Source organism: Lissotriton vulgaris, chromosome 3_1 (genome assembly GCF_964263255.1).
Source record: "Lissotriton vulgaris chromosome 3_1, aLisVul1.2, whole genome shotgun sequence".
NCBI classification, from domain to species: Eukaryota; Metazoa; Chordata; class Amphibia; order Caudata; family Salamandridae; genus Lissotriton; species Lissotriton vulgaris.
Genome location: NC_141689.1, coordinates 454028742 through 454042726, shown reverse-complemented (window position 1 = coordinate 454042726; position 13985 = coordinate 454028742). Strand labels below are relative to the sequence as shown.

Here is a 13985-nt window from a genome sequence, read left to right as displayed (position 1 = left end):
CTATGATCTCTTTCTCAGTGAAGTGTATTCCTGCTGGTTTGGTGGTTGTCTTGGTTGCTGGTGGGCACGTTGGCAATGAGATCCTTAGGGTTGGGTTGTGTCAGATACTGCAATTATTGAACAGAGAGTGACTAACCTGTGATAATCGGCCAGCAGAATTGATGCACAATGCTTGTCTTTCCACTCCCTCAGATGTTCAACCAAGTGAATAGTTTCAGCACTAATTCTGGAGGAACATCAAGAGGTTTGGGGAAATGGGACAAAATAAGAAACGAGCCAGCCACCGACTGTATGACAGATTCCTTGTATCACCCTACTGGCTCTTCTGTCATCTGCCCTCAAGTTCAAGTTCAAGTTCAGGGATTTGTATAGCGCACTACTCACCCAGAGGGTCTCAAGGCGCTTGAGGGAGGGTGGGTGCATTACTTATCGAATAGCCAGGTTTTTAGCTGCTTTCTGAAGGAGAGGTGGTTCTGTGTAAGGCGGAGGTGAGTGGGGAGAGAATTCCAGGTTTTGGCCGCTAAGTAGGAGAAGGATCTTCCAGTACCTTGTAAAGATTCAAATGTCTCTCATTTTTGACCACCAAGTTCTTATACTGGTGCTCAGTATGATTCCTTTGTTTCAAATTCCTAACTTGCATGCTAGCATGAAGAAGGTAAACATCAAATGTACTTAGCTTTCTCTTGTTTCTTTTATTTTTTGTAGATCATCAAGAAGTCTCTCCAGGAAGCGTAAGGTTCAGAGAGGAAGACGATTTCCTGGGGGCACAGGTGAGCTGGGTCAGCAAAGGAGAAACAAGGTTGACATCTTCAGTGGAACTCCGATTGCCTTGCAAAGGGGGTAGTCCAAAGGAGTGGAATTTATATCCTCCTAAAATGAAAGATGGCTGCCACCATCACATGGCTGTTCTCAGAACCTTCTAGCTTGTTTCAGAAGGATTGCGATGTGCTGTCAATGTCTATTTCCTGGCCTGTTCCAGAACCTTCTGGTTTGTTTCTAAATCTAATAGCTTGTTCCTGAATCTTCTAGATTTTTCCAGATATATTGCAATGTGCTATCAAAGTCTATTTATAAGCGATTAGTTGACAACCTTGTTTCCTTTTACCAACATTCTTAAATTATGTTTGTTCATTTCAGTTCCTACACCTCTCTTACACTCAAGAAACAAAGAGAAAATGGCCCCCAACATCCCTTACGCCCAAAGTCCTCCCACACCGACCTACCTGAAACCACATGGCCCAAACTCATTCGGGATCAACTTCACCCCAGCCTCTCACCCAAAGCGAAAAGAAACCTTAAACATAGACTAATCAGACAACACCCCGAAATTCTTTTCGTTGACATTTACCACTGCTCCTCCAAAGGGCAAATAAAAATTTATCTAAAAAGACCAGAGGACTGGATCACCATGCTCAAAGCACAGCTACCTATCGCCAAAACTACGACCTCCCAGCACAGCTGCAAACTGACAACCACAAATACTAACCATTTGACGCGAAAAAGCAACACCTCTACACGAACGGCACAGTCCTGATCCAATCAAGCAACGAGAATTGAGAGGCCTTTGACTCTCTCTTTCCCTCACTGAAGATCGCCCCCGTTCACACGCCACGTCCCTTCTCACCCTACTCCGTACCTCTAACCAACCAGCCAGATTTGGACAAAACGGTCATCTTTCTACTCGCCATCTACCAGAACAACCTCCCTTCCTTCATGAACCATCACCCGCACTCGCGCTCCCTCGATCCAAGAGAAACTACCTCCCGCTGAGTCATACCCTCCTCCTCCCGATCTACCCAACCTACAAACCAGGAGCGACTCCCAAACGCATACACAGTCCCCTAGTCACTCTACTCATGCTATGAACAACAGTATGGCAAAAGCCCAAACTGAACAACTGCTCCCTGTACTTATGATCCCTAATAGGGTCAGCTCTTCCATCAACAGGCCCCTCAACACAGATGGGCCCATCCTCCTCCTGGACACACCTGACCAAGCCTCACCCTCCCGAGACACTACTGCCCAAGCGGCTTCTACCCTATCCTCAGTTAACTTGGAACATCGGCTAGTCTTCCTGGAAAGCCAACTAGAACTGATAACCATGGGACTGAGCGAAATTTTAACCAACCTTGAATCGGCCCGTAGACTAGGCTGCCTCCGCTTCAGTCTCAAACTTCAACTAGCTCCCCTCATCCAAGATCGAACAAAGCACTACACCTAAATGAGCTGCCACCCACCTTGGCGAGCTTAAAACATAGACAGAAAGAAACCAATACTAAGTATCAAATTTAGAGACCCAGTGAACTCCCAACCAACTATGCATCACTGTCACAAAGATCCAGAGAAGCCAATACTGAATATCAAACTCAGAGACCCGGAGAACCCCCACCCACCCATGTGACCCTGACACAGAGACCCAGAAAAATTGACTCAGAACATCAAAATCAGAGACCTAGAAGAACCAAAGCAGTCATGTCCTCTAAAGAGGCGACGGAGCAATCCCTACCCAACAACACTCCCCTCACAGATACTCCTATAGCCAAGATTCAAGTGATCACCGGTTTCGGAAGAGACCACCGCTCCTCCAATTCTCCAAGACCACTGACCCTCCTCACTCCCACTCCCAGAGCCTCCCCATAAAGAAGCACTCCAAAGTGGAATCTACTACCAAATGCATGCTCATAAATTGTAGATCAGCAGTCAAACATACAACAGAACTCACTTAAACCATCCTCTCGCATGACATAGACATTGAGTTTATAACTGAGACTTGGTTAAACAAATTCCCCACACCAAACCTAGACATGTTGGTGCCCCCAGGCTTCACTATCATCAACAAGGACAGAAATGACCAAAGAGGCGGAGGCATAGCAATCCTACATAAGAATACCATTGCCTACTCAGAAAAGGACTCCTTCAAGTACCGCTCCATCGAATGTCTCACCGCCAACATCAAGACTAATAACAACAGAACAATTCTCTGCCATCTCATATACCATCCCCCAGGCAACACGTCCACATTCGGGGAACACCTGTCAGATATGATTGCCCACTGCTCACTCGGTGACACAAATAACGTAATTCTCAGTGACTTCAACGTACATTGGAATGAGGCAAACAATCCACTAATTCCGTCCTTCAACAATCTTCTTCTGGACAACAATCTGACTCAATTTGGCTTGAAGAAACGCACAAGAATGGGGCAACCTGGATGCCATTATCGCTCAAAATTACACAGCGATGATCGACCACATCCTCCCCGTAGACTGGTCCGACCACCACAACATCCTATTTCACATCAACGAAAAAACTCTTCTCCAACCCCCCTGCAAGAACCCCCCAAATTGTCCAGAAATCTAGCTCAGATTCCTCTAACAGATCTAGATAAAAAGATACGTGCATTCCTCCCTAGCTTCTCTGATCACCTCTCAGCAACAGATTTTACCTCGTACTACACCTCAAAGATGACATCCATCCTCGATCAAATAGCTCCTCTAAAACAAAAAAAGCAGGAGTACTCTATCCAGATCTTGGTATAACTCCGACATTAACTCAGAAAGGAGACAACTAAGAGCTACAGAGAGACTATAGAGACACAACCCCTCAGTCACACACAGGAAACGACTGAAAGAAGCTTGTGGGAAGTACAAACAACATATTAAGAATGGAAAATCCTCTTTTTTTTGCACTGCACTAGATAACGCAAAACACAGGCATAGAGAGCTCTTTAGCATCATTAGATAACAAACCTCCAAGCCTGCTAACTCCGCAATGCAAGCCTCCAAAGAACTATGTGATAATTTTGACATTTTCTTTGAGGAAAAGATCAACAACATCGAACTCTCACTAGACATCAACATCAATACCCTCATCAAGATCCCTCTGCCCGAGATCAAGGACATCCCTTACAAACCTCCTTCAAAATTGTGGAAATCTTTCAGCCCTATACATGAAGACAAGATAGTCAACCTGATCTCCACATCTAAGCCTAGCTCACACGCTCTAGATCCTCTGCCACCTCAATTGACCAAAAAGCTTAAACTCTCCCTTGCCCCGCTGTGGTGCAAGATCATTAACAGTTCACTGCAATCCGGCATCATCCCGGAATGCCTCAAACAGGGGCAAGTCACGCCACTGTTAAGAAAACAGACCTAGACAAAAAAGATCTGAACAACCACAGTCCAGTCTCAAACCAACCTCTTCTAGCCAAAACCATAGAAAGAGGCGTTCTTTTGCAACTTACCCAACACCTGGATAGCATCAACCTACTCAACACCAACCAATCGGGCTTTAGAACGTGATGTAGCACGGAAACTGCGATCCTCAACGTCATCGATGACATGCACAAATCATTGGATTTGCTGCCTTCCCATCCTCTTAGACCTATCAGCAGCTTTTGACACGGTTGATCACATCCTCCTCATTAAGGCACTTCAAGAAAGGGCAGGTCTAGATGAGGTGGTCTTACAATGGTTCTCCTCCTCCTTCCTCCACAACCGCACTCAAAGAATAAAATCAAAAACTGCTTGTCCGACCTACATCAAGTTAGCAAGGGAGTCCCCAAAGGATCAGTGCTCTCCCCACAACTTTTTAACATTTACATTGGTCCACTCACAACCTTACTCAGAAAAGCTAACATCCCCCTCCACCTTTATGCCGATGACACACTAATCTATCTGGAAAACACATCCATTGACGACCTTCAGAGACTCAATGACACGCTCAGAGAAGTCCAACACTGGCTATCAAGGAACCACCTAAAAATCAATCAGGACAAGACGGAAATACTCCTCATCTCAAACAAAGAAAAGAACCCTCAAATTACAGAATGGATATATGCGATCGATACACTCGACGGAAACATCACCCTGGCGGATTCTGTAAAATCATTAGGCATCACTTTAGACCCGAAACTTAACATGACCAAACACATTAAGATCTGTGCGAAGAGCGCCTTCCTGAACTTAAAGCTATTGAACAAAATAAAGCCTTTCATCCCAGCCAAGGACCTTAAACAAGTTACCCAATCACTGGTGTTATCCAGATTAGACTATGGGATCGCAACACTGTCAGGCTCAGCAAAGGCACACCTGGCACCCCTTAAAACAACAAGCAAGCCGGGCTAAAGACGGCTGAAATGCCAGAAACCGATCTCATTAGGGCATGTTTTAACCTTGTTTTGCCTCGGGCTGACTGGGTTTGCATTTTAAGATAGAAAACGGTAAATTGCGTATTTGCACAGACTTCTTTTGCACAGACTGTTCATTATTGCTGCTATCTACTGTGCTAGAGCGCTAACGCGGTGCCTGGGACGTTTTTCCCGACCCGCTCGAAGATTAGCGCTCTAGTTATCAGGGCTGACTCAGCTCTCTGGCTCCCCCCCTCCACTTCTAGTTGCCCATTTAAACCGGGATACTGCGACAGCGCAGCAGGCGCGCCAAAGGCAAGCCCATCTGCGCCAATACCGCGACAGGCGCAGGCCGTGCGGGGAATAATTCCTCTCACTTGACCTACCAGGTGAATGTACTTAGAGAGATTAATGACGACGTTAGGTGTGAGTGCCTTTTCCCTATGACAAATATAGGGGGCCCTATCTCCTGCAGAACCTGTAGATGGGCTATGCCCTGGCCGGCATCTTAAAGGCAGACCCATACCTCTCCCTCTCAATGTAACATCAAAGGAGGGCTTATAAATGCCCGATCCATTTGTAAACATAGCCAAGATATTAAGGACCTGATTCTGAGACATCAGCCTGACTTTCTTTTTATAACTGAGACGTGGCTCAAAAAATGGAGTGCCCCCAACCTGTCTGTTGCCCTGCCACATGATTATGTCATATTTAGAGTGGACAGGCTGAAAGACAGGGGAGGAGGGGTAGCTATGATAATTAAAAATTCTTGGAGGTTTCATACGTTCAGCCTTAATCATATGAAGGGGGCTGAAAGCATCGGTTTCTCCATCTCCCTCAACGCCTTGTTGTCCTTCAAAGGAGGATTGATATATTGTCCCCCAGGCAACGCCACTGAATTTATGGAATCCTTTGCCAAATTCTTAGGTCAGCAGCTACTTCACTACCCTCATTTTACTCTCCTGGGAGACTTCAACTTGCATCTTGAATCGCAGACAGATCCGCAAGTTGTACATTTTTTACTCACTCTTAAAATTTTGGGACTTTCCCAAAAAATAGTTAACGCAACACATTTAGCTGGTCACACTTTGGACGGTATATGTTCCAACTTCCTAGCACTAGTACATTGTCCTCCTATAACCCAAATATGGTCTGATCATTGCTTCATACCTTTTAGCATAAATGTCTACTGCCCACCCAAAGTGGGAAAAAAAATAATAGCCCGACAACCCATTACCACCTCACAAAATTAGACAGCCATTGCCAAGAGTACCAGACTTAAGTAATCAGCCCAGGCACAAGCCCCCATCATGACAAGCGATGTTGAGCAAGACTCCAAAAACTTTCATGCCTGGATACAGTCTGCAACATACGATCTGGTACCGCCAAAGCGCCTTAGGAAAAATGATAAACCTAGGAAGATAAGCATCCCTTGGTACACACAGGCCCTTTTTGAAACTCGCCTCCAATGTAGGAAAATCGAACGGAAATGGAGAAAGGACTATGATCCTACAGCAAAGGAATTTTTCATAACACAAAGGAATGAATATTTTGCACATATAAAAGTGGCCAAGAAAAATTACTACACGAAAATGATTTCTGAGGCCCAACAAAAACAAAACACTGTGTTCGCTATAGTGAAATCCTTCACTGATCCTAAAGTGCTTCAAACAGAAATTCCCCCTTCTCAGGGGCTCTGCGACCAGATCGCAGATTACTTTGAGGAGAAAATAGACTCATTCAGAAGGACTTTCCTCAAATAACCTTGTCTAATCTAAAGGAATTCAAAGACACCTCGGCCTTGATGCACGAACCCCTTAGGAGGTTTAGGCCTGCCACTCTTGCCCTTACAAAGGAGGCCATTATATCCTGTAAATCAGGATCACCTTCAGATGCCTGTCCGCCGTTTATTCTCCATCAAATCGTGGACATAGTAAATCCTTGCATTAACAGAATAGTTAATGATTCATTGAGTTCAGGCTCCATACCCAGAGATTGGAAAAAAGCCATAGTCAAACCTTTAATGAAAAAATCAAATAAAAATCTGACCGACCTCTCCAATCTACATCCCATTTCCCTCTTACCAATACTTGGTAAGATAACTGAAGCCATGGCCCATTAAGAACTTTCTAATTTCGTGGAAACACACAACATCCTTCATCCTCAACAATCTGGCTTCCGGCCTAAGCATTCCACGGAACCGGCTCTCATGGAATTAACTGAGTCTGTCAAATTCATTCAAGATGAAGGAAAGAACACCGTCTTGATATTGCTTGACTTATCGGCGGCGTTCGATACGATCTCCCACAAGATACTTATTGATAGATTGAAAGGAAATGGTATAACAGACAGAGCTCTCGATTGGACCGGGTCCTTCCTCTCGGAGAGAACCCAAACTATATCATTAGGATCTTTTTCCTCAAAGGAGAAACAAATTACTGCGGGAGTCCCTGAAAGATCAATTTTGAGTCCCCTTCTTTTTAATATATATATGGCGCCCCTCATTACCTTCATCGAATCACATGGTATATGCGTTACTTCATACACCAATGATAAGCAACTGATTGTTTCCCTGGAAAAAAATTCAATTAGAGCTGAACAAAATTTCCAAATCTGCCTGACAGAGATTTTCCAGTGGATGGAAAACAACCACCTAAAATGCAATTCAAGCAAAACGGAAATCCTGCCTATTGGAAAAACCAGTGAGTTCTGCCCCAGCAAATAGTAGCCTGATGGCACCACTCTGCCCCCTGTCACGGTGGAGTCGGCATGGAATCTGGATATTCTCTATGATTCCTCTCTATCTTTTGACCTCCATGGAAGAAACATGGCAGGTACTGCTTTAATATCATAAAATCTTTGAAGAAATGTTTTGATTTTCTTCCTATTGAAGCCAGAAAGTCGGTTGCAGTCTCTCTTATACTTTCTCGCCTTGATTATTGCAACGGGCTGATGGCAGGTGTAAAGAAACAAATGCTAAAGAAGGTACAGAACGTTCAGCATGCAGCAGCTCGACTGGTGCTCAAACTTCCTAGAAAAACCTCTACATCTGCAGCTCTTAGAACTCTGCATTGGCTCCCGATCCACAAAACAATTCTTTTAAAGATTTTATTGACCATTTTTAGAGCTCTAAATGACATCGGACCAAGGTATCTAATAAGTAGATTCACCCGTTACAATCCCAGCAGATCTTTGAGGTCAGCAGGGCATACTCTCGCTAAAATTCCGAGATTTCTTCTCAAAACTAAAGGAGGCAAAACACTAGGTGTTTTGGCCTCTAAGGCCTGGAATCTGATGCCAAATGAACTTAGAATGCAGACCACTGAGGCCGTTTTCAGAAAAGGGCTTAAAACTTGGCTATACAACTTGACTGACTCCTATGTATTGACCATCATCTAGCGACCCCTCACAGTGCTGCTCTATCTTTTTTTCACAACGCCAGGATGCTCCTTTCGGAGCGACAGTGTTGCGCTCTATAAATATTATATAACATTAACATTAAGTAAAGGCAGCAGCTAGAATGGTCACAGGAGTGAAGAAATTTGACCATATCTCACCCGCACTCAAAGAACTAAAATGGCTCCCAGTTGAAATGCGTGCCAGTTTCAGAACAACCTGCCTAACCCACAAAGCCCTTCACACAGGCAAACCTGAATACTTGGCCTCTAAACTCAAAAAAGCCAGACAAACCAAGTCCCTCCAGAGCTCAAACATGCTACTACTGATCCCAATGAAGGCAAACAAACAAAAAACCGCAGCCCGATCCTTTGCGGGAAACACGCCCAAAATCTGGAACGCTATCCCTCCTCATATATTGAACTATCTCCTACTTCGCAAAATTCAGATAGCAGCTAAAAATCTTTTCCTGGATCGGTCCATAGCAAAGGGGCGTGAGACGCAGAAGAGCTATTAACAATACCCACCGATGGGGGCGGGATACCCAGATTACGGTCATCCTGATAAGGTACTAAGAGTACGAATTGACACTGGTGACTTATCCCTCTAATACGCAAAGTGTATACCTGATATTGTCTCGAGACTCTTGACACTTGTGCAGATATCTGCACTGTACTTACTGTGAATGTTTGTTTGGTCTATTCATGTGAACGGTTGTGAAGCGCTCCGATCCCCCTGGGTCTGGCTAGCGCTATATAAAACTTCACAATAATAAAAAATAATAATAATAAATATTAGATTTCAACACTTCCCTTAAAATCTTGGAAATCATCTTTTTGCATTTCCATGAATGTACCCAAAACGACAAACCCCCTGGGATGTACTCAGAAAAACCTGACTCTGTAAACTGGGTCACAATGACAGGTAGAGGTCTTAATAAACTCCATCTCAGAAGGTGACTTAGCTTGATGGGAGTCGGCCTGTGGAAGCTGCAAAGTAATCGTACATTAAGATAACTAGCTGGTTCCCAAGACCTTTCCTCAAGACCCTGCCCTTTCCAGTCAAATAAATAGTAGACTTGACCGCATATTTTGTTACAATGAATGAATGAATGAAAAGCAATTTGTAATGCGCAACTTTGCCCAATGGGCGTCAAGGCGCCTAACCAAACATTATACAAAATAAGAGAATCAGAAAAACATGCTACTGATAGGCCTCAATGAAAAGCCGCGTTTTTAGTGCTTTCTTAAAAAGAGCCAGAGAAGGTTGTGCTTGTAACACGGGAGGAAGTTCATTCCACAGTTTAGGGGCCATGGAAGAGAAGGCCCTTCCACCCCATCTGACTCTGTTTGTTCGGGGAACGACTAGGAGATTCTTAGAGGCAGAACGGAGGCTTCTACTCGGGATGTAGGGGACCAGGAGGGAGACAATAGTTTCTGGACCTCCACCTGCTAAGGCACTGAAAACCAGGCATAAGATTTTGAAAGTGATCCTAAGATGAATAGGGAGCGTGTGCAAACTCTTCCTAGCAAGAGTAGCAGAGGAGGTATCAGAGACGCCCACGACAAATTTGGCAGCCGCATTCTGAGTGGTCTGCAGGCGTAGAATCAGGCTCTTATTGATTCCCGCGTACAGTATATTACAGTAATCCAGCCGTGATGCCAGAAGGGCCACCACGGTCTGTTTACGAGCTTGGGGAGAAAGATAATGGGGTATTTTTCTGAGAATCTTAATAACTCCCCAACAAGTAGACACAGTCCTGTTAACCTGCAGCGTCATGTCCAGTGAAGTATCTAAAATCACTCCTAGATTGCGGGCTGATCAATCAATTATATGCTTGATTTCATATTGTACTTCACCACCTACTAAATGGTGTCATGTGCCCGACTTTGGCCTGGCAGAAAATAGTGCCAACTTCCATTACATGGTTCTTTCCTAAAGTTGCTTTCCCTTTGTCACATTGACTTTTGACACACATTTGCATCTGTTATTTGGGTTAGTTTCTGAGAAACACCATCCTGGCCGACACAAAAGAACTTCTGAGAACACTATCACACTGCCATGACATTATGTGCAAAGTCTTACCTTGAGCACAAACTGCACAAGTTGTGATATGTGTCTTAATATCGGAATTTGGTGTGGGCCACCAAAAATATTGTTGAGCAGTAGCTATAGGTTTCTGTATTCCACAATGCTCCCTTTTTGGCAGAATCATGTACCCAGGTTAAAACTTGACATTGCAAAGCATGACTTGGGGCATTGAGATTACCTTTATGATATAATTGCCCATCTCTCTCTTTTCTGACCGGGTCCACTTTTAACCACGTCTCCTTATCAATATTCCATATTCACTCTTTTAGTTTGGTTAATAAATCATGAGTGTTGTCTATGCTTAACTTTATTACAAACTATTCATGGCTTTGGGAGAAAAAAGGGTGGTTCATATGAATTGGATCTTCTCTGTGGTCTATTGAGTGACATGAGACCTTAAAACAAAATCTGCCTTCCCGTTCTGAGGATCTGGACTGTATTTTCAACGTCTGAGAACAATAAAAACTATGAAAGTTGCTGAGGAGTAAATGCCCTAGCCGATAATGGTGCCATTCTTTGAATTCCTTTTTTATTGCTAATAATGTAATTCCTTTGGAATAAAGTTTTGAGAATATTAGGTCACTAGATACAACTGACCGGTATTCTGGTGACTCTGTGGGAGAACACCACAGATTGCGTAAGATGAAGCATCTACTTCAAGTATGACTGAGAGAACAACAACAGATGCCTCAAAATAGGGGCTTGAATGAATTGTTGTTTCAGGGTTTGAAATGAATTTTCTGATTCTCCTTTCCAAATAAATGTAGCTCCTTTTCTCCAGAGGTGAGTGATGGGTTGAACAATGGCTGAAAGGTTTTTATTGAAATGCCTGTAAAATTGGCAAATCCTAGAGAGCTTGGAAGAGATTTTACATTTATTGAAGATTTCAATTGCGTTATAGCAGACACCTTTTTCTCATCAATTCTTATGCCTTCGGGATTTATGATATACCCTAAGAACTCAATTTCTAAGATGTAAAACTGGCCCTTTTCAAGTTTTGTAAACAGTTGATACTCCCTCAATCAACCCAGGATGGGCTTCACATGACCAATATGTTCCTGAATGGTATCTGAGTAAAAAAAAATGTTGCTAATATAGATGATACAAAATATGTCTAAGTATCCTGACAGTACATCATCCATGAAATATTGTAAGGCTTCCGGGACATTTAAGAGTCTGAAGGGCATGACCTGAAACTCAAACATTCACCATACTGTCTGACTCTAACAAGGTGGTAAGTGTCCGGCTAGCCTACTTGGTAAAAAGTGTTGCCCCTTTTCAACTGATTCAGCAAAACTGGTGTTAGAGGTAGAGGATACCCACTTTTCATTGTCACCCGATTTATTGCATGATAGTCTATACACAAGCGTAACTCCCCTCCCTTCTTGGTCACAAAGAAGAAAGGAGAGGACACTGGTGTCAAGGTCTGCGGCTTCGGTGACGCGGGGCCATCGGTAAAAACGGGCCTTCAGCATCGAAGACTACATTTCCTGGCATGCCATGGATATGTCACGCAACAACGTGAGATGCACGCACAAACCGGGAAATAAAGGGCTGCTGCAAGCGGCGGGGAAACGCCGATAATTCATTTCTGTGGAGGCTTTCTTGGTTCAGGAACAAGTAGCGGTAGGATTCCTGACTTGTTTCCCAAGTCCTTCGTGACCGTGAGTAACTTGTTCTATTGAGGGTGCGAGGCGTTGGATCCACCGATCCCAGCAGCGCACCCTGCCTGCTGTGTCTTCTTGGTGGTTTCTCTCGGCTGAGAGAAACACAGGTATCACAGGCATTCAGTGGAGATAACGGAGGGTTTGTTTGGGCAACTTCGGCCACAGGGATAGAGACCCTTGTGTATGTGGCAAAACCCTGCGATAACTGATTTTGCCCAATACTGTAAATATCAGGTACTTTGTTGCAAAGAGGAGAAGAGTGGTGCGATAGGACTCATAAGTGTGAGAGTAACACAGAGCCTCGCAGTCCAGCTAAACGGAGCCTGAGCATTCAGAACTATTGTGTGTTCAAGTTAACAGGGGGAAGATAATCCATTGTGTGAAGTATTTACAAGGTGCTAACACGAAGGAACCTACATGCCTGTATTCTCTTTGTGGATTCATTCTACATGCAGGGTTCATTATTATTTACTTATCTCGTTTATTCAGGAGACATGAGGGGTATTGAAGTATTGGAACAGTGAAGTACCCATACAAAGAGATTTGATGCATAGTAAATGGTATGTGTATTACAACCTCACACACGATAGTCTGGAATTGCTTCTACCTATCAGAGGACCTTGAATGTGTATTGTTTTGTCTTCACAGTTGGGTATAGTTCCTGATACCTCCTCAAGCTACTGTCTCCATTGGATTTGGTCCTTTGTATTTTCCTTTACAGGTATAGCCTCCTCACATTTGGGTTTTTCTCGTAAGGGACAGAAAGAAGGTGACACTTATAGGTTAAGGGAGGTGGGGTGATCTAATTCCCTGTTCTTTGTCATTTCAGATCTCCCTCCCCGCTGTCCCCTTCCTTTCCCGCGACGGCTGAACTGTCTCGGTTGTCTGTATCATTGCATTCGGACTCCGGGGTAGTTCAGAAGGGGCGGGTATTGGACTCTCAGCACAGCCCCGAAGAAGACGGAAAGCAGAGCCTGATAGAATTATCGGCCCAAGAATTTTGCCTCTTCTTGGCAGTGCTGAGATTCCGCCATGACTACCTTAGAGGATGTCTTGGCTGCTTTGGCCTTAGTCCAAGGGGAGCTGGCAGCTTCCAATAGAGAGGTGGCTGCCTCAAGGGCAGAGAATGCACAATTACGAGCCAGGGTAGACAGATTGCCCACTACTACTGCAGTACAGGGGGGGCAATGAGTGGCTTGTCCCCTACTACCTCCGTGGTGGTTGAGATGCCTGCACAAATCCCTCTAGCTCCACCTGAGCGATTCTATGGGGATAACAAAAAGGTACAGGTATTTATGACGCAGGTCCAGTTGCACTTCATGTGTAAGCCTAAGATATTTGCTACGCACCAAGCGAGGGTTGCTTTCCTTATCTCGTATCTAGGGGGGGAAGCAGCACAGTGGGCGGTTCCGATAGTTAGAAGGGATGACCCACTCTTATATCATTGGGATAATTTCAGGGAGGAATTTGAAAAAACCTTTGATAGGAGAGCGGAAACCTTCACGGCAGACAGGGAGTTGTTAAAAATGAAACAGGGAGATGCTGATCTGGTTACCTATTTAAAGAATTTCACACGACTAGTGGCTGAAACGGATTGGCCCAAAGCCAAGAGATCAGCCTTATTCTATCAAGGCCTTAGTGAAGAAATGAAAGATGTTCTGGCCCACATAGACCCCCAACCCCGTACATGCTCTGCCCTGATA

The 13985-nt window shown here is 44.3% G+C and overlaps 1 protein-coding gene across 5 annotated transcripts in view; it reads left to right on the top strand.

Annotated features, from left to right (window-relative positions):
- LRRC70 (leucine rich repeat containing 70) overlaps positions 1 to 13985 on the top strand; it is a 76744-nt gene that overhangs the window by 20950 nt on the left and 41809 nt on the right. For all 5 annotated transcript variants that reach the window (XM_086960686.1, XM_086960682.1, XM_086960685.1 and 2 more), the window contains one exon: positions 706 to 770. The gene's annotated coding sequence lies outside the window, so the exon portion shown is untranslated. The remainder of the gene's footprint in view (positions 1 to 705; positions 771 to 13985) is intronic.